General features: G+C 35.2%; 1 protein-coding gene across 3 annotated transcripts in view; it reads right to left on the reverse strand.

Moving 5' to 3' along the window:
• The window catches only part of LOC112055223 (homeotic protein distal-less), a 133,271-nt gene extending 122,105 nt beyond the window's left edge, over window positions 1-11,166 (reverse strand). For 2 of the 3 annotated variants that reach the window (XM_052887174.1, XM_052887172.1), the window contains exon 1: window positions 10,430-11,165. The gene's annotated coding sequence lies outside the window, so the exon portion shown is untranslated. Of the gene's footprint in view, window positions 1-10,429 lie in introns of all 3 variants that reach the window. The other variant, XM_052887173.1, reaches the window with a different exon arrangement.
• Between the last annotated feature and the right edge of the window lie 14,333 nt (window positions 11,167-25,499).

Consider the following 25,499-nt stretch of genomic DNA (forward strand, 5'->3'; position numbering starts at 1 on the left):
ATCTTTAATCTGTGACCATAGGTTCAAGAATTTAATTATCATTGTATTGTATCCCACCCTTGTAGACAGCACTGACTACAACGAACAGCGCGTCGGAATGAAAAAGTGCCTTTATTCGCATCTTTTCGCATCCCAATAAGACGCAGATGGCTTCGCTAGGTTTAGCGGGTGTTCTGGTCAGTCAGCGAGTCCCTCATTCATAGCCGTAGAATGTTTGGTCTATGTACTCTATGGTTGGAATGCGTAAAAGCATTTCCCTTCATCAAAAAAAAAAACAAAAAATCATAAAATCATATCAATGAGCCTAAACATCCTTGATCTGCAATCAACACCAAGTAGGTATCATAAGATCTTTTAGTCGCGATCCACATGCATGCAATTTTAGTAGTAGGTAGGTAGTGGCTTTTTGTGACAGTTTGTCCGGGGAAGTAGTATTGCTACCTATACCTACTCATTACTGTCGCTACAGCATTGCTGTAGGGCATGGATGTCATTGCAGACAAATGAGGCCCACGCCTTATGTTGATGGACTTTGAAGGACGGGTTCCTTGCATGCCCTGTCAAATGTTGCTCAGTTTATAGACAATTGTTTTCTACACATCTATCTTGACCACCTGCTTGATCCATCAATTATTACCTACTATTAAAAAAAGAAACTGACGAACTAATGACGTGATAGCCCAGTGGATATGACCTCTACCTTTGAGTCAGAGGCCGCAGGTTTGAATGCAGTCCGGGGCGTGCAATATTTCAGTTGTGTGCATTTTAAGAAATTACTAATAACGTGTCTCAAACGGTGAAGGAAAACGCGAGGAAAACTGTATACCTGAGAATTTTCTTAATTTCTAAATCTGTCAATTCGAATATGCGTGTCCACTGTGGTGGACTAAGGCCTAACCCCTTCTATTCTGAGTGGAGATTCATGCTTAACAAAGAGCTTTCCCGGTAAGGTAAGGTAAGGTAATTAGCCACGGCCGAACCCCCCTATAGAACTTGAACAAAGAAAACCTCATTCTGTGCCAGTGATCAAACCCAGAACCTCCATTTGTAAATCCACCGCGCATACCAATACCAATGAGCCACGGAGGCCGTCAAAATGAATTAAGTATTTTGATGATATTAGTGATGTTTTAGATCGAAGATGTTTTAAATAATATTTCTTAAGATTAGAAGCAATTAAAATTGATCGTCTTATTAAACATTGCAAATCCGAATCATCTGCAACTATGTAATCTCTCGCGGTAATTTACGACTTGACTTTATTATCAATCTTTATTCATTAGACATTAACACCAGCATTGCATCGAATTACGGTTTTTGTTTGATAAATGAAAAATGGATTAGTTTTCCTTGAATATTCATTTTGTTTTGGCTCTCGTAAAATGATGATGAAAGATGAAAATCATTGTATTTAACTGTAACAGTATTATATAACAATTTTATAAGTGTCAATAGAGAAAAACCGAAGTAAACTTATCATAAACTTGTACCTCATCCAATGAAACCCGCTTCAATTTTACTTGACTTGCCACTTGACATCAGTTGTAATCACAATCAAGGGCTAACTTGACATTCAATAAATAACTAAAGATTTATTTACCCTTTTTCAGATAAAACATATTTCGTTAAAAACTCAAGAGCTTTAAATTTCATATTTTTTTAAATAGAATGAAACGGAATGCGCTTGTTTATAATGTGCCTATTCACTCTTTAACTTTAGCTTAACTTGATACCCAAATTTTAGTTAGAGTTTGTAGTATCTCTACCAACTCTAACTACAATTTGGTTATCGAGTATTAAGCTGGAAGGGCATTTCAGATCTTAGCAATAACAGCTTAGTACGTGGCCTATGTAGCGATCTCTGCCGAACCCTGGCAGACCTAGAATAGAAACAGTGAAGGATGAACAAAATCAAAGAAACCCTGATGACACTCCTCGGAACATATCTTGTAAGTCATTACATACAGACAAACCTACTGATAGACAATGAAGTGATTCTAAAAGTATTCTAGATTCCCTTTTAAGGTAAAGAACCCTAGAAGTAATATCTCATCATCATCAACATTATCAACCGATGGATCTAGAGCCAGCATCCAGCGGATCCCTTTTACCCGCTTGATGTCGTCGATCCACCTAGTTGCAGGTCGACCAACACTATTCTTTCCGGTGCGAGGTCGCCATTTTAATACCTTGCTACCCAAACATCCATCATATTTTCGAACTATAGGTATGCCCCACCCATTGCATTTCAGCTTCGCAACTCGTTGAGTTTCGTCGGTGACGTTGTTTCTTTTGCAGATCTCCTCACATCTGATTCGATCACGCTCTATAGCTCTAAGTACAGCTCGCTCCATCGAAATAACATCTGCCTCTATTCAATTGACAAAACATGCTGCTAAGGTTAAAATGTACAAGCGTAGGTAGTACTAAATCATTAATCATGATTTAGGTAATAATTGCTCCTCGCTGGCAGTTCATTAACATTGAGAGCCGAGTACCAATTAAACTAGAACGAATTGTGAGTGTAATTGTGAATGAACTAATTACTTTGCTTTAGCACACGTTCGCGTAACACAGAACGTGGAGTTATGAGTAGCATTGTAAAGGTTTTTTAATGTATTTCAGCCTCCTTAATAGAACCACAGCTGAGGGTTTAGGTGATCATAGAAGATTTGCTACAGAGCTAGAAAAACGATGGAGTAGCGAAACATCTGTCTAAGATGTCATACGATGAAGGTTTGTAGTCTGATTTAGATTAGTTATGATGGCGCAAACTGTGAGAAGATTTTTCTTTCTACTCATTTAATCATTAAAATGATTAGTTTTTAAAAACATTAAGAAAAAAGAAAGAAATAAGACAAATTACAATGTATGTATAAGTCAGAGATATAGACAAAATTCTTACTTTCGATGTGTTTTGAACACATCTTATAAAATATAGCGTCATATCTATAAAAATGCGTTTATTTTGAAATTAAAGACAATAACTAGTAAGGTTAATTAGAAAAATTTTAATGGAGGATGTTATAAGACTTAACAACTCTTTAGAGCCAGCTTTTGAATTATCATTATTAATATACTGTCAATTCAAGTTAATTCCTTCAGGTAGGTACATATTAAATTATAGTAAACAGTAAAAGCCAAGATTTACTGGTGCAGTAACATTTCCATGTTTAATACGTTCCTGGTCGTAAAATTCTCAATAATTTCATGCAGCTGCTTCATCGCATATTGCTATGCAAAGACTATTTCTGTTTTATGGTCATTTTTCGATTATCTGTGAATTTATTATTTTGTCTTTGCCTAAATGTCTCTTGCTACTGACCTTATCCTCTAATTTAAGGTTCTAAGGCATACCTAAACACTGGATACCTTTTATTGTGGTTAGCAGGGACAAATCTTATGGTGTTGTAAGTAGTAAAGACTATTTCTGTTTTATGGTCATTTTTCGATTATCTATGAATTTATTATTTTGTCTTTGCCTAAATGTCTCTTGCTACTGACCTTATCCTCTAATTTATGGTTCTAAGGCATACCTAAACACTGGATACCTTTTATTGTGGTTAGCAGGGACAAATCTTATGGTGTTGTAAGTAGTAAAGACTATTTCTGTTTTATGGTCATTTTTCGATTATCTGTGAATTTATTATTTTGTCTTTGCCTAAATGTCTCTTGCTACTGACCTTATCCTCTAATTTAAGGTTCTAAGGCACTAAACACTGGATACCTTTTATCAGGGACAAATCTTATGGTGTTAGTTGTTGTAAGTAGTAAAGAGTTTTACGAATATATTATACTAGCTGACGCCGCAGGGTTTCACCCGCGTGGTTCCCGTTCCCGTAAGAGTACGGGGATATATATAGCTTATAGCCTTCCTCGATAAATAGGTTATCTAACACTGTAATAATTTTTTAAATAGGATCAGTAGTTCCTGTGATTAGCACATTCAAGCAAACAAACGAACTCTTCAGCTTTATAATATTAGTACAGAAAAGAAAAAGAAAAGCACACTGACGAAATAAAAGTCTCCCACTCAGCATAAAGCTGTAGCAAGCTGCAGCGCTGAATTTCAGTGGAAGTGAGGGTTATTTAGTAGTTGTAATCGTATTTTTGGTTTTCAAATACAGTAAAAACTCCTTAATCACGCCTCCCTTTACACACGTTTTCACTATTGGCGGATTAAAAATTGGGTCCCAATTTAGGAAATATTGGCGGCTATTAGCGGATCTGACTGACGAAACTGACATAAATCTGCAAATTTAAACTTTAACTTGCTGAAATTGCGAATGGATGGTTTAAGAATGCCACTGCTTAAAATCACGATGAATAGAAGCTTTTAAAAAATGTCAAGCAAGAAAAAAATCTAAATTCTTCAAAACATTGTCTAAGACTGAACTGACTGTTAATCAATAACATCAATTAATTGTTTTTTCTTTAGGTATATATTTATTATTTATTTTGTCACCCAAGAACGTAGAACCCAAGAACCCTTATAATCATATATAAAATACCATTCCATATTCACGGTTTCTGTATTCGCGACACATTTGGAGAACGTATCTCCCGCGAATAATGAGCTTTTACTGTAACACAGAAACATGTTAGTCAATTTAGAAATGGATGACATGTCCACACAAGTTAATTGGACTCCGTAAAAGTGTACAAGTGAACAAACCGGCATTTCTCAGTTTCAGCGCCGAACGTCGCGTGAGATAGCCATCTTAGATATCTTCACAGACAAAAAACGTATATCTATCTGCTCTGTGGTTAATAACGTTTTATTGCGAATGGAGTTGTATACATCCACATTATATCCAGTGTATATTCCATTAAATACAGTGGATATGCCTTCTGTATTCGATTAGGGCGTAGGTTCGTATCCGGTCCGGTAAAGGAAAAACTTCGTGAGGAAACCTATGTACATCTGAAAATTTTGTTTATTCGTGTGTGAAATTTGCCAATTGAGCCAACGTGGTGAACTATTAGCCTAACCTAATCACATTCTGTGAGGATACTCGTGCTTAACAGTGAGCCGATTATGGATCGTTAATGATGATGACACTAGTCTTGTGTCACCCGCTTAGTTTCCAGCGGGAATTCGGGAATAAAATATCGCCCATATCACTCGCTAATAACATAGCTTTCTATAGTTATTTCAGGCTCAGCGGGAACTTAATTTTTTTTGCTGAGAGGCCTTTATAGTCCTAGGGAATATTGGTCGTATGACCAATATTATTAATTTAGCCTTTTCCCTCCAATTAGTTGGAAAATACTGAAAAGACATTAAGATACAGTTGGAGAGTGTTACGAAAGGCCTTGTATAGAGTAAGCTTTAAAATATTTCACCTTTTTTTTACAATGCAAACAATGCTAACGCATAACATTTATCATAATTTTTTTGAGTGAAAACTTCTTTAACCGCGTTGACCACTTTTTGGTATCCATTTCCCAAGGTCTTAGGCAAAAAATTGCTTAGGGTTATAAAGTTCCCTAAATCAGGCACTGTAAACAATATAAAAAACATTATAAAATTTCAAATTTTAATACTAAACGTTCTAAGTTTTTACTATCGGCAGTCTATAACTGCCATTTTTTATGAAAGTTTTAGATACTTGTTACCTTGTGAGTTACGATTTGTCAGTATTGTAAAATTTGGGAAATATAGGTACACAGTGTCGTAACCGCTCCAAATACAAAATTCAAAAACGAATACATTCTCAAGTCAGTACGACACGAACCGTCGCATCAGTAATTTTCAATAGGTAATATTAAGAAAAATGGCGTCTTGTGTTTTTAAATATTTTAAAAACTGTTCACAAAAACTAAAGAAATAGGATGGAGTATTTTTTTACTGATAATTATTGATTATTATATTAGTTTACATAATTGTTAGTGTTAAATTTTGAAATACAAATTATGAAAAAAAATTGTATAAGCGAATGTCAAGGAGACGCATGACGTTTTGTTTTTTTTTTTATGAGTTTCACCGCCTTCACCACGCTGCTTGTTACGACTTACTCTGTATGATCTTTATTACTCTGAGAAAATATAATACATTTTCTCGTGTCGCGTGAAAAATGTTCAAAACCCGTAAATCATTCAATAATTCATAAACAATTAAACGTACCGACGCCATTACGATTTCATTATGGAGACGTCTCAATCGGAAAACAATACAATGCGCCTTATAACTGTAATTACTGAACGCCATGTACGGCTAATACGATAAGATGGCGGCCTTTTGATAAATTGACGTTTGACGGAAACGTCATCAGGTTATTTTTTTTTCTTATTGCAACAGGCAAAGATCGGCGACCACACAGCCAAAAATTTTTTTTTATAAGTTAACAAAACGGATTTTGCAAGAACTTTAATTATTTCAGGACTAGATAATCAAAAAATTTGTTTAATAATCCATAACTAGGTACTCTACATAAAATAGTGACTTTGTACCATACCTGTGTATGATTTTATTTTTTTCATCAACATTTTAATTAGGTAAGTATCTTACATCTGAATAAGCGTAACATTAATTAAAGTCAATTAATTTGTTTTCTGTTTTCAAAACAGAATAAGCTCGCGATTTAGAAGGTAGTTTTTTTATTGAAATTATTTTGTACTTTCGTAAGAATTTCTCGTAGACGTAGTGCAAAATTTTTAATCACGCACATTTATATTTTATTTTTATTAAAGTTTTAGGGCCCTGAATTCTAATCATTTAAGCGTGTGCTTTTTTTATTAACCTTTGTTCTTTTAAGCCAAGGTAAAAGTTTTTAATTGCGCCAAAAAATTAAACCCTTCTGTGGAAAACATCCGTTCGCCATTCCTACGCCATTTTTTTTTCAGAAGCGAACTCGAAATCTATAAAACGTTAAGTTGTTAAAGGGTATAATGCCTTTAGTGCATTCTTCTAGGTACTTAGTTAGTACTTAGTTTAATTAATCGATATTCTATGGTACTTTTATGGATGGCAGATGGTAGGTAGTGTGTGATGGCCTGTTTTACAGTAGGCACATGGCCTTATCTTTAACACTTTTATCACGAATTCGATTTACATCATGGGTCATTTTAACAATCTGTAATACATTAAACTTGATGGGTTTGTCTGTTTAGTTGCTACTAAAGTAAATAACAAGTTGTTGTGACTACTTTACGCATTTCGATGAGAAAAAGTGGCTTATTTTCAAACGACTTCAAAAATTGGAGGAGGTTCTGAATTCGACGCGTATGTTTGTTACCTCATAACTTCGTAATTTGTTAACCAATTTTGAAGATTCTTTTTTTCTTTTGAAAGAGTATACTTCCAGATTGATCCCATTACATTTTCATGAAAATTGGTTTTGTAATTTTGTGTTAAAATGAAAATAAATGAAATACGTCTTTAAAGTCAGTTCCATTTTAATGTTAAAAAGATTATTATAAAAACTTTGTCTCTTACCCCGTACAATGTTATGGTAATCTTTGAGTTTTTCAAATTGTTATTCATATATAATTGAAAAGGGACGCATAGAAAAACTTAATCTGAAAAGTTTGGTCACGTAGCAATAAGCTGAGCTGCACGGCTATTCTCTAACGATGTTTTGTATAACTCGCAATTGCGAGTATCGAATTCACCGCTATCTTTCACATTCTAAAGTATCGTGTTAAACAGGGAGAGACAGAGATAAATTCGAAACTCGCACTTGCGAGTTATAAAAATATCGTTACAGAATAGCCTAGCTGGGGCCATTTTCTGGGTTATGCCACACATTGCAGGGTATTGTCTGGTGTACTGGAGATATTGTGATGTTTGGCATAATTTCGAAATCAACGCGTTTATCTTTTTTTTTCCTTATTTTCTTTTTTGTATGTGGTTTATTAGCAAATTTTATCACACAAATATTCATATTTCACAGAAAACTGTCGATTGCCAACTATTTTCCAACCGTAGTCCATTCCCCCCAACTGTCATGTCCTGTTTAATTTATTATTACTTCCCACTAGGACAGTCATGGGGCATGTTATGCTATACATTAATAATTACTATCGATTTGCGGACGATGCCGACTCTTTAGTGGAAAGCGGTATTTTGGACTTGTAATTGCTGTAATAAAACCCATTTGGGAGTTTTAATCGGTTAAGTTTGAAGTTTTAAACTGTGTTTATTAATATAACTTGTAAAACCAGGTAGACTTTGAATAGCTATTTAGTGCTTAATTTGACTTTAGTATTTGTTTATCCAAAGCTAATGTACGAGCGAGTGATTCTACTTTTTTATAGGATGTATGTGGTAAAACGTGATAGCCCAGTGGATATGATCTCGGGTGTGGGTTCGAATCCGGTCCGGGGCATGCGCCTCCAACTTTTCAGTTGTGTGCATTTAAAAAAAAAATATCACGTGTCTCAAACGGTGAAGGAAAAACATCGTGAGGAAACCTACATGCCAGAGAATTTTCTTAATTATCTTGTATTCTTTTATAGCTCCACTGTTTGAGTGGACAGTTAAGCCATATTTTAGAATTTCGTAATGTGATATGTGGCATTACTTATGAAATAAATATCTTTCTTTCTTTTTTTACTAAAAACTACATTATCACGCGCTGATAATGTAGATTTCTATTAGTGAAAGTATTTTTGAAATTGTTTTTGTGGCTTAGTCGTCAAAGCTTAACAAACGAAAACAAATCTAGGGTAAGTCCAGGATAGATGCTCCACTTTTCGAAAATGCTAAATAACTCTGAATTTTATAATCTTAGAGCATTGCGTTCTTTGGGAGATATTAAATATATTTCTTAATGTTCCTAATTACCTGAATTATTCCTTCTACGACGTAGACGCTCATTGAAAAAGGATTTTTGGGAATTTCAACAAAAAATGAAAGAAAACGTGTCTCTTTTTTGGAACATAAACATTTATATTACAGCAGGTAACTGGAGTTAAATATAAATGATGCTTATCAGATTTTTTGAACAATTATTACATACCCGTAGGTATATATTTTGTTGTAAGTATAGGCAAAAATGCTTAAAGCCAATTGGATTCCACTGAAGATGCAAGATTAAAATTAATTATCTATACTTATCTATATCTATTTTATACTTAGGTAGGTACCTATAGTAAAACACTATCAGGTCAGATTCTGTACATTTTAGATATTTTGAAATTTTTTATTGGAGGGCATTATACAATCGATACTGAAGCCAAAAATATTTTTGTTTGATTTTTTCTCTCAGTTAATTTATTTTATTAAAAAGATTTTTTTCCTTAACGTGTGGGCGCACAATAATTGGTCTTCTTTCATCTTGAATCGTCAATATATTATTGACGATTTATGTACTTAGTTATAGTTACATACTCATATATGAGTACCTAGGTGATAGCCCAGTGGATATGACCTCCGTCTTCGATTCAGAGGGCGTATAGGTTTGAATCCGGTCCGCGGCATACACTTCCAACTTTTCCGATAAGTACAATTAAAAAAATATCACGTCTCTCAAGCTTAGAATGAAAAACATCTGCATACCTACCTATCATTATGTAGTTAATTTATTAAAGCGACTTATGACTTATTTTAGTAGGTAGGTAATTAATAATAAAATCATGTCACATAAGTTAAAACTGGTAAAACAAATAGGTAAATGCCTACCTATCTAGATAATTTTAGAAGGCTTTTAGATTTTAGCGCAAAGGGTGGCTGTACCGCTCGGAAATGCAGTCAGTATTCTTGCCACCATTCGACGTGGGCATGATTTGTATAGTTATTAGGATAAGTTAGCTTAGCTAATACCTCTATACGAGTATGTACTCTTTTTTAATAAAAAAAACAACTTTACTTCTAGAATTTAGGCCAGTAAAAAAATTTGTTAAAAAAATTAAAAACGATGTAAGATGTACTTTTTGAAGCACGAAAAATATTTTTTCAAATATATATGGTATTTTTCTTTTTTCTATATTAGGTAGCTACTATCACTTATTTTTTATAAACTTAAATCTTAAATTATGATAGAAAAAATACATTAATCCATTAACTAATAGGTGCCGTACCTACTATTAAAAAATATATGCAGAAAACTAAACATTATTAATATATTTTTTTTATTGTTAGATACCTACCTACCTACTTATGAAAGTTCTTATTAGAATCTTATTAAAAACGTAATTGGGTTATGAGCCTAATATTACAAAAATTTTTTAGACCTCTAAATAAGTCTAAAAAATATTAAAAATATTTTTTTATTAAAAAACACCCCTTAACTTAACTATAAATTTGAAACATAAAAAATGAGCTAGCTATAAAAATGACAATATAAAAAGAATAAATAAAATTGTCACTAAAATCTGGATTTAAAAATTTATAAAGTTACCTACATAAAATTTATTTGTGTAGGTTCACCATCTTTAATGTAAAAAAATCCGAAGAAAAAGGTAATAAAAAAAGTTAAAAACTCACGGTCTTGTTTGGCCTCAAACGTGGAAACACAGCATCACTATCACAATTTAAAAAAAAATCACTAGATATTGTTTCAAATTTAAAAAATTCACCACTTGTCTATTCACAGATAATATTTTGGATTTTTATAATTTCTTTATGGTGCTTATTGTGTTTCTAATTATTTATAACCGATTTTTTGCTTTGTATGGAGTTAAAAGTAGTTTAGAGTTTTAAAAAAATATGTAGAGCAAAGAAAATCCGAATTAAAAACGCCACTTGGTAATGCGAAATCAAAATATGATTGACGGCAATTAGCGGGAGCGGGACAGAAATATAATTATAGATTAATTAACGATCCATAAACAATTTCGCAATTATAGAGCACGTGGCGTCTGTGCTCTTTGCGCGATTTGCCCGCGATTCGGCTATCACCTCACTGATGTCATTTTTAATCACCATCACCATCGGTCCGAACGAAATCGGCGTACGCAGTCCTAATCGGCGGTCATTTTCAAATCGCAGAAATCACTGACTATCACCACACACTAAACAGGAATGATAACAGTCATCAGCTTTCGAAAAAACGGCAGATCGTCACTGACAGTTGGATACTAAAAAAAAACGAGATACACACACACAAGCACAAATTTCTGTCCAATTAAAGGTAATGTTTGTAGATATTTTAATAGCGTTACCCCTCCGAGGTAACCCGACACAACCAACTCGCGATGGATTTAAACACTTAATGATCGGTTGAAGCAAATTGTCCGCGAAACGAACGCTACAATGTATACCGCTCTCGCTCTAATTAGTACGGATCTACGCCGCTTGTATGGGTAACGTGGCGCTAGTGGAGCTGCCTGGGAGTGGCCTATTCAAAGGTGGAACGTTTCGTGGGCGGGAACGTGTCGCGATTGGTTGGTGAAGATGGCGCGATTTTTTCGTTTGTACGTGCGAAGCGTTTGGGTTGGTGTTGCCGCATCGATCGTCGGACCCGAGGTTGCCATTACGTTTTTTATGGATATTTTTTGGCGGCACTTCGTGCTTTAGTAACCTGTAGGGTGACCACGCCCCACTGACTACGGAACGTGCAGACTGATTTCAATCCAGACACCGGCCGTAGGCTTTTCAACTTTTTTTCAACCAAGTGCTGTTTTTTTTCGTGACGGTGACTTTGATTCCAAGTGTGGTGTTTCAGTTAGGATGTTCGGTTGGCTTTCGATTCGACCTCTTTTTTTTGTTTGTAAGTGATAAAGAAATATGATCTTAAGGTATCTGAGTCCTTCGGGATCTTATATGAATGAGACATGTCTTTACATAGTAAGTAAAGCTTAATATTATGTTAGGTACATTATGTTATGCTGGTAAATTTTCAATAGATATACTTTGGTATCTCTATTGAGTTTTGGAAAAGTGCTTACCTACCTACTTACTCATATATGCAATCAATCAATGTAAAGTTCATTAAAAAACATAAAATGCGAATTGTCTAGGAAGTAGGATTCGATTTTCATTCATTGTTCCGTTGTCATACCCACTTCTAGTAGACTTTTCAGTCACTTAGTTGGAGGTTACGAGAGGAAAGGGTTTTCCTTTTTCTCCTGAAACAGGAAATCATACCTATTGATCATGTGTTGGCATTAATTTAAGTTCTAAAATCTCAAAAAATGTTTGAGTAATCCTTTGTTATGTCAACGATAATAAATTAATGACTTTTTAAATATATCTACTATACCTACTCTTAAATTGTTAACCTTTTTCAAAACAAACAAACATTGAAGAAAGACAGTGCTTTTTTCTATACACGGGACAGAATGGATTTAAAAAAAAATGTATATTGCTGACGGAACATAACATTATTTTCTTATGAGACACTATTGTGGTCTAAGACACTACTTCACTGACAACCGTGACTTTCTAAACTAGTGTCGAAAAATACTTGAAATAAATGAATAAGTATTATTTAAATTTATAATAAAAACTGAATTTTGCGATGGGCACCTTTGCAGGGCGTTTTCATTCCAAGTCATTTTCCAGAGATTTGCGCTATGTCAAATGAAAATTGTCTGTCAAGGTTACCACTTCATTTTAAATATTTTTTTATCTATTTTGCAAAACTCGGCAAGTTGGTGGTTGTAAGTATAATATTTTTTTTTATTTTATAAGCAAACCAAAGACCAACCTTAAATACCTTAACATAGTACAGATGCTTTGAAATAAAATCTCACCACCACCATAGTTTTCTCCAAACCGCCATGAATATCACACATAGGTACACAAAATGTAAGCAGAAAGGTCATTATTAAATATTTTGTTCATGGGCCCAAAGACTTAGGTATTAGTAGTACTCGTAATATAAAACTAGAGTAGAGACTGAAAAAGCCCGGCAAAATAAATAAAAAATCTACTAATGTTCATAAAAAAACAGACAGATATTAAAATGTGCACGAGTAATATTATAAGGGTTCCGTTTTTATACTACATACGTTCGGAACCCTAAAAAGCGCAAAAGGTATGTGTAAAACAACGTATAGACAGACAGAGTACCTATATCTATAGGTACATGCACATTTAAAAAAATAGTAAGTATCAAACTGGGTTATTCCAATATTTGCACTATAATTTTGAGAAAGCTCTTCCATTTTTTTTTAATTTGCGGTTTACTTTACTTTTACAAGTCAAACTCTATTAATCAATATCTTCAATCACCCTCTCATGTTAGAAAAATGTACAGAACCTTATAGCCTATTCCACTGCAGTAGGCGACATTACCAACCCTTTTTAAACAGAAGCTGATAATCGACACATTGACATTATGTCAATGTCAAAGTGACAGCTGCAAGTTATAGAGGAGATAATATGAAAGCACTTAATAAATAGACAATTATAAAGTGAATTAAGTATAGTTCTGAATATCTAATTAATTCTATTTGTTTTGATATAATTATAATGTCGTTATATCTAATTATTATATAGGTATCTAGGTTTATGGTATAAAGTCATTATCGTGCTAATGTTTAACATGTAGTTAGGTTGTATGTAGGTATACCTAACTCTCTATATTACCTAGACCTAACCTAGTTGCCGTGGTAGCTAATCGTCGTCATCAACCCATATTCGGCTCACTGCTGAGCTCGAGTCTCCTCTCAGAATGAGAGGGGTAAGGCCAATAGTCCACCACGCTGGCCCAATGCGGATTGGCAGACTTCACACAAGCAGAGAATTAAGATAATTCTCTGGTATGCAGGTTTCCTCACGATGTTTTCCTTCACCGATTGAGACACGTGATATTTAAAATGCACACAACTGAAAAGTTGGAGGTGCATGCCCCGGACCGGATTCGAACCCACACCCTCCGGAATCGGAGGCAGAGGTCATATCCACTAGGCTATCACGGGTAGCTAATACGAGTATTAAACTTACAGCTGGTAACAGAACCTAAGTATTAGGTATGTATAACCCGTGCGAATTAACAAGACACCTGTCTAGAATGATTTTAGTTTTATGTTTAAGGATGTGTTTGGTAGTCAAGTGTCAAGTGAATGCCCACAGGTTATCTAATAGGTACTTAGGTTCTTACCTTCTTGCCTAACTGCTTAAGATACCTATTGATCTTTTCTCTTATTCATAGGTCTTTCTTTCATTTAAATAATAAATAATATAACCAAAAACAATTTTATTAGCAGCCTGAAGTAGGTTGTCAATCTAGGAAAAGTGGATCTGCATCTACATGTCCCATATTTAGACCATCGCCCCTGCTAGCTTATTCACTATTTTAGACTTTATCATCCACCTAATAAAATTAACATCAAATCAATTGACAAAATATCATTTACCTACTGTGTGATATCCACCAGTAAGCACCGGATGACATTTTTACAAAGAATCTTAATTTCGTATATATGTCAACTAGCATTCTTCATTGATAGTGAACTAGCCTTCTGGTGAATATTCACTTATTTGATTATTACTCCTTATCACCCTAAAACCGCTATTTCGTTTAGGAGGATCATGGTGAGTACAAAAATAACTGGCCTAATCTAGAAAGTTAATCACGTGTCCCAAACGATGAAGGAAAAACGTCGTGAGGAAACCTGCATGAGAATTTTCTCATGTCACCGTGTGTGTGAAGTCTGCCAAACCGCATTAGGCCAGCGGGGTGGACTATTGGCCTAATCCCTCTCATTCTGAGAAAAGACTCGAACTCAGCAGTGAGCCGAATATGGGTTGATAATGATGATGATGATGATGAATCTAGAAAGTTAAAAAATACCACCAAGTACCTACGTACCTAACGGTTTAATAAATTCACAATACAACATCAATAAAAATTGTTAACTAAAAAAAGATAGTAAAATGTTAAACTTTACTATAGTCATGTTTATTTTTAGTTTTGAAAATTAAATCCGTAAATCTTTGGGGGTCTCGTCACACATAAAAGATTAAAGGTCTCCAGATTTATTTATGACTGACTACTTGTCACCCGCGGTCTCTATACGCACCTAGTACCTACCAACGAATAAAAATTCTAATGGGTAGGCACGTTATAATACTAACCGAGTTTACATCTCTTCTTCTTAACTCCAATACTGTCTACCAATCCTTTGCATAAATTTTCATGTGGACTTGAAACTTTATCAGTATCTACTATCTATACTAATATTTTTTTTATTCATTACAAGTTAGCCCTTGATTACAATCTAACCTGATGGTAAGTACCTACCTAATGATGTAGTCTTAGATGGAAGCGAGCTAACATGTTAAGAGGAGGATGAAAATCCACACCCCTTTCGGTTTCTACACGGCATCGTACCGGAACACGAAATCGCTTGGCGGCCAGTAGGGTGGTAAATAGCCACAGCCGAAGCCTCCCACCAGCAAAATTATTATAAAGCTGAAGAGTTTGTTTGTTTGTTTATATGATTGTACCGCTAATTTCAGGAACTACCTACTGGTCCAATTTGAAAAATTCTTTCAGTGTTAGATAGCCCATTTATCGAGGAACGCTATATGTAATCCCCGTATTCCTACGGGAACGGGAACAACGTGGGTGAAACCGCGCGGCGTCAGCTAGTATTAAAAAATCAGGATCAAAAAACCGTATTTATGTTATCCCACTTTCTAAAACACCTTACGTGTATCAAGTCTGGCGGAAAACTTCAGCCATGTCTAGTTATTATTTTAATGGCAAAAGTAGTATCTACATAATATATAAATAAATAAATATACTTAAACAATACATATCACTATCTAGCCCCAAAGTAAGCATGCAGAGTAGCTTGTGTTATGGGTACCTACCTACTAAGATAGTTGATATTATAATATTCATATACATTTATATACTACATATAAATACTTATATATATATATATATATATATATTGTATAAATACACCGAGACACTGAAAAAACCCACGTTCATCACACAAATATTGCTGCGGGAATTGAACCCCACGGCCCTGAATGCAGAAGGCAGGGTCACTACCCACTGCGCCATGCGGCCGTCAAATTTACGAGTAGCTTTTAAGCATTCCTCAACAACGCAGCATAGAAACCAGTCAGAAGTATGTAGACAAATAAGCCTTCTGTCAAGTAACCATGAATTCATCTACATCACACGTCACATCAAGTAACTAATACCTTTCATTGTCAAACAATAACTTATTATAAATAAAAAATATATATGGCAACATTTTAACAACAAACGCCGGATAAGTGTGATTAGTCCCCCTCCAAAAACTAACGAAAACCTGCGAGAATAAATGTATAATCACCGTAATAAATTGATTTATACGCGTGGAAACAATTAAAGTTATTATCGATGGCGAAAAATTAATAAAACCTCCGAGTGTTGTATCAATTTCTGTTTGTAAAAGTAACACGGTGATTTTACTGTGATACCTAACAACAACAAAACAGAAACAGGTTATCGAGTTATTAAAAATTAACATAATTTTCTTCCTTATTTATACTCGTATTTTACAAATATCACAATAGGGTAGTTGACTAATATCAAATTTAATATAAACAATATTATTTTGTATAGTAGTTACATGGAATAAGGGTCTGAAATACGAGTACCTATATCGATATTAATTAATGAAAGATTTCTTATAAAACTTAATTTCAAAATCACGCATATTTTTCAAATTTTCCAAACGGCAAAAAATGCTATCGTCCATTTTGTGAAGTCACAATGTTAACTTGATGTAGGCAGTAAACGTCAAACAAATAGTTACTAATAATGTGACGTCATGGAACAGTTAAAATATAAACCATCATGGGCGACAGCGTGTTGGCTCGTATTGTCAAAAAAATATATAAAAATTGATACCTATTGAAAAAAAAACTGAAAAGTCTAAAAAAATATGATAATTATTTTCCAATCTAGTAGAACGATAATGAACAATTTAAGACCATTAAAAAAAGTACCAACCAACGGGGTATTAAATTAAATATATTAATTATGATGAAAAATGACCGAGTAAATGGTCTTAACAAGAATTCGCGAGAAATTGTAATTTTTAAAACATATTGATTTTTTGCTTAAAATTTCATATTGCCAAGATCGTCACGTATTTCATTTATGTGGTGATAGGAGAAATCATAAGCTGTCAAACTTTTTTTGGGAAAAGATGTACCTACCGATATTGAAAAAAAAAATGGTTATTTCTTTATTTAAGAAATATAGGTCTGGGTAAACGTTTCTTCAAAGTGGATTTAAGGGTTGTTTTTGCTGATTTTTATTGAGGGAGATATAGCCATTATATTGTCTTTAGGTATACAAAAACCCTGTGATGTGTATACCTCGCTCATGTTATATCGAAAGAGATTGTCAGCCCGATGGTATTGCTAACATACCTAAGTACATAATATACGTATCTACGGTAGGCAACTTTATTGAGGAGTTTAGAATAGAATAGAATAAAATCTCTTTATTTGTCCACTCACAAGTAATGAAATAAAAATAGACAAGCAGAACATACAATACATACATCTGGTCGTAGACAAAAAAGGTATCCACCTCAGCACGATACCACAGCGAGCTGTGGCGCTGGTTTTCAGGTGAAACCTTGTGTGTTCACGGACGTGTCTACGTGACGTGTCTTAACTGTTGTTGAGTTAGTTTAGAGTTGGAGTCACGAGCCCGCCAAACCCTTAATCTTCTAAATATAAAACGTATTTTTTCAGATTTCATCATTATCGTTAACAACCCATATTCGGCTCACTGCTGAATCTCCTCTCAGAATGAGAGGGGTTAGACCTTAGTCCACCACCCTTACTTTTATACACCCTTTTTTTTTAGAGTTACAGACAGACATGCTGTCTTTAGGCAAGGATACTGTTTGTAACTTTTAAATTTGAATAAATTAATTTTCTCTCGTTTTTCTTTCTTTCTTTCACCACGCTGCGCTGGCTAAACGCGGATTGGCAGACTTCACACACGTAGATAATTAAGAAAATTCTCTGGTATGACATGTGATATTTAATTTCTTAAAATGTACAAAAATGAAAAAAACATAAAAAGTCAAATCGAAGACAGAGGTCATATCCTCTGGGCTATCACGTCAACTAATTTTATAGTTCATACACTATAACTACTTTTATATTTATATCTACTATAATAATGTGCAAAAGTAATTAACAAAAATAAATAAACGAATTTATAACCCAATCAATAGAAAACACACTAGAAACACAATCGATTCAAACTAATTCACAAATTGTTTTATTTTACACCAGAAACTATAACAAACAAAACGTTCCCAATTAAAAATGAACTGAAAACAATAAAAAGACTCAAAAAACCGTTTCACAATTAGGCCGTAATATCCGAAATTAATTACAAAATTTATTACAATAAACCACAATTCCAGTGAAGGGGGAATAAATAAATAAACAATAAAATCATAAAATGGCTATTAGTATTTCTAGGAATGATCCCGCCAGGCGGCGCCTCTGAGCGGTTTATAGTGCAATAAAACCTTAAGCTTAGTTTCTGACCGCAACCTCGCATAATAACTGTAAAGTTAAAAGAAATAACCTCTTTCTATATCTACGGTATGGCAAAACGAACGTTAACTACTAATATCATGTTATATGTAGTTTACCTATGTTTGTTTCTTTTTATTATTAATATACTTTATTTTTATTGACAGAACAAGAATAGTCAAGTGAAAAACCTACAGCCTGAATGAAATAAAATCTTGACCTCAGTGTCTGACCGCAACCTCGCATAGTACCTAACTGTAAAGTTAAATTTTGAAAAACCCCGAAGGTCAACCCATATTCGGCTCACTGCAGAGCTCGAGTCTCCTCTCGGAATGTGAAGGGTTAGGCCAATAGTCTACCACGCTGGCCCAATGCGGCAAAGATTTTCTCACGATGTTTTCCTTCACCGATTGAGACACGTGCATATTTAATTTCTTAAAATGCACACAACTAAAGAGGTGCATGCCCCAGTCCAGATTCGAACCCACAGTTTTCGGAATCGGAGGCAGAGATCATATCCACTGGGCTATCACGGCTCTACTGGGCTATCACGACTCTACTGGGCTATCACAACTCTACTACACAACAACCTATATGAAATAAAATATTTAGCTTAGTTTTTGACCGCAACCTCGCATTTAGCTTTCCGGTACGATGTCGTGTAGAAAGTCGTCAAATTGGTGTGGAATCCATCCCACTCCTAACACGTTAGCCCGATTCCTTCATTGATTGTATCATCACTTACCATCAGGTGAGATTGTAGTCAACAGCTAACTTCTAAAGAATTAATAAATTTATAAAATATAAATTACTAACCCCTAATCGCATATCATTTAACATAAATCTAATTTAAAAAATATTGAACTTCATAAAACAAAACTAAATATGAAACTAACAAAGATCGCAAAACTATAAGACCTACCACAAAATACCAATAACCAAAAAAAAACTCACCAAATCTACAAAAGATTCATGTTCACGCCTCATAAAATAGATAAGGAGCCTATTCACTTCACGACCAACAAATAATAAATGTCACAGACTATAAATAAAGTCAACTGAGAGAAATACAACCTTCTTTGAAGCTTTATTGACTACCGTTGAGCTTTTGGACTTTTTTCGATGGTGTTTGTAAATTATTGCACAGTTTTGTTGTGGCTAACTTGCAATCTTGTTTCCATAGGTAGGTACTTGATTAGGCTATTAGACATACGATTAAAAAATAAATAAATTCATTCTTTTGGAACGTTAGTCCAATCATTTACAGCGAATTTTGACCGTTTATGTATACAAAGTATTTTTTAATAGTACTTTAGGTACGTATAGGTACTTTTGAAGAAAGCGCGTCACCTAAAAAAAGCTTTCCATCAACTGTCACTATCAAATATATTATATTAGCAAAACTCAAATATTAATATATATAAAAGATAGTCGTGTTAGTTACCTACTCCACTTATAACTCAAGAACGGCAGAACCTTTTACCAGAATACTTTTTTTTTTGTAGGGGTAGGGTAGGGTTAGTTGAAAGTTTACATCGAGTTTCACGCGGACGAAGTCGCGGGCGTCCGCTAGTATTAATATATATTTAATTGTAAAATTTCGAATGAACTGTTACGAGTCTATAAAGTGAGCAAGCTATTTCTTATTAATTATACCAAGAAATACCCTGCTAATTACTATTGTTGTTACTTATGTATTACATTGATATACCCAGCCATCTCTATCTTTTAGGTTTGGTAAGCTGCTGAAGACTTACGTACTAACAGACCCATTAAAGAAATTATGAATTCGTCAATCAAGACCGCCCAATTATTTAATATAGCTTGCATCAATAATTAATTCTTCTATTCTCGATAGAACACAGAACAGCAAATGCTAAAGCTAACGTTTTTAGTATAGGTAGGACGACGAAACCTGATTATAAAAAAGCTATACAGCGTCTTTGCCGGCAAAGACTAGGTCCTGATCTAGATAGGATATCTGACGTCACACGGACGTGGGTTTTTAGCTCAATATCTTGGGAACGCCTAGATTGTTATATTCAGGCCAAAACACCCATCCAGGGCGGTCCTCTACGCTCAGGTCCGAGTCTCAGAGGAGACTCTAGTCGTTCCGACCAAGACTGTTGTCTGCTGCTGCCCCGTCAAGCGATGCTTCTGCGCTCGTCTAAAACCCCCGGTGACGTCTCTGAAGAGCCTAAGTCATTTACACAAATAGAGAAAAAAAAAACCACCGACATTATTTGTTAATCTAAAGCTAAACAGTCTTTCGAATATGTAAACTATGAATATATTTGACGGCCTCCGTGGCGCAGTGGTATGCGCGGTGGATTTTCAAAACGGAGGTCCTGGGTTCGATCCCCCGCTGGGCAGATTGAGATTTTCTTAATTGGTCCAGGTCTGGCTGGTGGGAGGCTTCGGCCGTGGCTAGTTACCACCCTACCGGCAAAGACGTTCCGCCAAGCGAATTAGCGTTCCGGTACGATGTCGTGTAGAAACCGAAAGGTGTGTGGATTTTCATCCTCCTCCTAACCAGTTAGCCCTCTTCCACCTTAGACTGCATTATCACTTACCATCAGGTGATATTGTAGTCAAGGGCTAACTTGTCAAGAATAAAAAAAAAAGACTAACACATACGTAGCGAACCAGCCATTGCCAGCAAGGTTGCCTTTCGAAAAGTTGTTATCTAAATATTTTTGCAAATAGAGATATCTATAAATAGCTAGATATATACGCAGTTAGATATATAAGTAGTTATATATATAAATACGCAATTACCTGTAAGTAGGTAGGTAAATATTTTTCTAATTACCCCACGGATGTATGCTATAATTACTTCTATTCAAACACGAAATACCTACACCAGGAATATCATAATATACCTTATAATTATAAAATATAAAAAGGCTTTGGTATGTAGGTAGTTATTTAAAATAGTACCTACTTCAATATCATTGTGTAATTAAGTTGTGAATAACTTCATGTGGAAGCAAAAAGTTGAAAGTTTCTAGACTTGGGTACTTTTTAATTGATCTAAAAGTTAGGAAACTTTCATTACTTATGTCTTTACTAGAAAACTAATTTAAATGTTAACTTTACTTTTCATTTTCAACTTTATAATTGCTAAGGCGGTTCCAGACGTGTGTAACTTTGTGTAAATTTAGTGTCAACAGTGTGGACAGCACACAAAATCAAAGCGAATTGTCTATGCGAATCTATATCAAGAGCGGTCTCCAATAGTTGCGAGCACTGCGAGCGCCTTTCTGTTCGCGCAAATAACCAATAGCCAATGGATCAGCCCGAACGCCGGCGTGAGCATTATGTAATGCATCATGTAATGCTCGCAGTGCCGTCCACACGTAGTATTCGCATTACATTACACGGATTATGTTACGCGTTACATACGTCTGGACCCGGCTTTAGATATACCTATCTAAGCATACGAATATACTTAATTAAATGTAATTTGTAATTTAAATCTTTTACCTGGTTGACTTGTAATTTTCAACTTTGGCTTTTGTTGTGTTGGACTAGTTACTACTTACATAAAAATTAAATTGATAATCACCTGTTATGTAATGGTCTGTTGGTAAGCTTGTGATGACTAAACCGTCGTAATTTTTATAACGTAAAAGCAATGCAAAAAAATATCTAGCTACTAGCGCATCAAAACTTAGGCGAACAAATAATAATAATAATAATAATAATTATTATTATTATTATTTGTTCGCCTAAGTTTTGAATAATTATTATTATTATTATTTTATTCATGAGAAAGTACAGAAGGTTTACAGAACAAGCTATAGACATACATACTTTCTACCTTGACAGGTGTATTAAAAGTAATATTATACTAACAAATAATTAAACAAAGATGCCTGATTGTCTTTATTTCATTTAGTCGCACATAAACAACGAAAGTTATTTAAACAAATCATCACCATCATATCAGCCGATGGACGTCCACTGCAGGGTATAGGCCTTTTGTATGGACTTCCAAACATCACGATACTGAGCCACCTGCATCCAGCGAATCCCTGCGACTCGCTTGATGCCGTCAGTCCACCTGGTGGGGGGTCGACCAACACTACGCTTTCTAGTGCGGGGTCGCCATTCCTGCACTTTCGGACCACAACGTCCATCGCCTCTTCGGACTATGTGCCCCATCCATTGCCACTTAAGCTTAGCAACTCATTGAGCTATGTCGGTGACTTTGGTTCTTCTGCGGATTTCCTCATTTCTGAATCGACCACGCTAGTACATAATAGGTCCCTTGTTTAACATCATTATCTCCACTGACAATTTCCATTAAAGAGCCGTAATAGCCAAGTGGATATAACCTCTGCCTCCGATTCCTGAGGATGTGGGCTCGAATCCGGTCCGGGGCATGCACCTCCAGTTTTCAGTTGTGTGAATTTTTTTGAAATTAAATATCACGTGTCTCAAACGGTGAACGAAAAACATCGTGAGGAAACCTACATGCTAGAGATTTTTTAAATTTTCTGCGTGTGTGTAGTCTGCCAATCCGCATTGGTCCGGCGAGGTGTACAGACTATTGCCCTAACCCCTTTCATTCTGAGAGGAGACTCGAGCTCAGCAGTGAAGCGAATATGGGTGATGATGTCCATTAATGTCCACTGCCAGATTTAGCCCTTCTTTAGAACTCAACTGTAACTTCCTCACTTAAATAACGATTTTTTCGCAAACCGTTTCGTATAATAATTTAGAGTTAATACACACAACATAATTTGGAGTTGTCATTAAACACCTTGAGAGTGCAACATCGGTCTTAATTGCCACCTTATCTCTTTTCCTTTAGCTAGGTATAATATGTACCTACTATCTTTTACGCATCTCCTCATTTTTATTGCCATTTGATCAGGCAAACACAACGTATTACCACATTACATGGTTTTCTATCTAGGGGCAATTGGTTCTGAGCTTTCTTATGAAGCCCGTAAAATTTAAAACACTTGAAATGGTCGCATTAGCCATTTATGTTAAAAATGTTAACGCCATGCGCCAAAAATTAAAAGTTTGTCAACCCAGCGGTACTTTTGTCCCATTTAGTGTTCTCGCAACTATTATTTCCACGTCAAAACGACAAACGGTATCCTTTGCGTATTTTTTTCACCCCATATTAACGATGCTATTCATCTATTGTTATGGGGGGTCCATTAGACCCTTGTTGCGAATTTTTTGTGCGACACAGGTGAGTGAGGGTTAGAAGGGTTTTGCATTGCCCATTGTAGCAATTTATTGGAGAATAAACTAATAATGTGAGCACGTTTTGTGTAAGTAGTTTTGTTGGTACTTTTTGATCTTTTTGAAGTTATAATTGTAGATACTATTTTGGCGCGTTAGTAAATATAATTTTACAATAATATTAAAATTACGTACCTATCTATATTAACTACATATTATAAAAATAAAAAGGAGTAAAATATTATGATCACTATGTTTAATTATATAATGATTTATTTATTTTGCTATCATCCGCGAAAATTACCACTACAACGTGCAATTGCAAAGTCAAAAGACTTTGCAATTGCACGTTGTAGAGTCAACATCTCCTGAGGATGCTCCGGTTTCGGGGTGAAACGTACGTAGAGAGTATTTTGTCGGACCTGGGTGACGTTGTCGCATGGGTTCGCCGAATTTTCGCGGATGATAGCAAAATAAATAAATCATTATATAATCATGATGAACTTCCGCAAAGTAACGCCTGCTTCTATACACTATGTTTAAAACAAATAAAGTGTATATTAATGAAGTTTTTATTTCAAGTGTTTTATATATTAAATATGACGCCGCGCGGTTTTACCCGCGTGGTTCCCGTTCCCGTAGTAATACGGGGATAATATATAACCTGTAGCCTTCCTTGATAAATGGGCTATCAAACACTGAAATAATTTTTCAAATCGGACCAGTATTTCCTGAGATTAGCGCGTTCTATCAAACAAACAAACTCTTCAGCTTTATAATATTAGTATAGATTAAGTAAGCATTGTTTTATATCAAATTGGTAATCAATAAAATTTCAAGTTGAATAAAATTTTCGTTTTATTACTATCTATCACCTAACCTTACCTATTATTGCCTTTTTTTATTCTTTACAAGTTAACCCTTGACTACAATCTTACCTGATGGTAAGTAATGATGCAATCTAAGACGGAAGCGGGCTAAATATTTCGGCGTAGGATGACAATCCACACCCATTTCGGTTTCTACACGACATCGTACCGGAACACTAAATTGCTTGGCGGTACGTTTTTGCCGGTAGGGTGGTAACTAGCCACGGCCGAAGTCTCCCACCAGCCAGTTCTGGACCAATTAAGAAAACCTCAATCGCCCTAGCCGAACCCAGTACCACTGTGTTGTGACCGCTCATACGTAGGTACATGGGTCAAAATTATACCAGGGTACTGGTTTTTTTTTTTATTCTTTACAAGTTAGCCCTTGACTACAATCTCACCTGATGGTAAGTGATAATGCAATCTCAGGAAGCGGGCTAAATTGTTAGGAGTAGGATGAAAATCCACACCCACACCCACGGCCGAATTCTCCCACCAGCCAGTTCTGGACCAATTAAGAAAACCTCAATCGCCCTAGCCGAACCCATGACCACTGTGTTGTGACCGCTCATACGTAGGTTTTTTTTATTTATTTTTTTATTCTTTACAAGTTAGCCCTTGACTACAATCTCACCTGATGGTAAGTGATGATGCAGTCTAAGATGGAAACGGGCTAACTTGTTAGGAGGAGGATGAAAATCCACACTCCTTTCGGTTTCTTCACGGCATCGTACCGGAACGCTTAATCGCTTGGCGGTACGTCTTTGCCGGTAGGCTGGTAACTAACCACGGCCAAAGCCTCCCACCAGCTAGATCTGGACCAATTAAGAAAATCTCAATCGGCCCAGCCGGGGATCGAACCCAGGACCTCCGTCTTGTAAATCCACCGCGCATACCACTGCGCCGCGGAGGCCGTCAAACTTATACAAAGATTAAATTATGCAAAGATGTTGCTTATTAGGATTTGGATTAAGCAATGTGTTAAAAAACATTTACTTAGTCGAGGTTACTACACCATCGAT

The sequence above is a fragment of the Bicyclus anynana genome, chromosome 18, assembly GCF_947172395.1.
Source record: "Bicyclus anynana chromosome 18, ilBicAnyn1.1, whole genome shotgun sequence".
In the NCBI taxonomy this organism is placed as follows: Eukaryota; Metazoa; Arthropoda; class Insecta; order Lepidoptera; family Nymphalidae; genus Bicyclus; species Bicyclus anynana.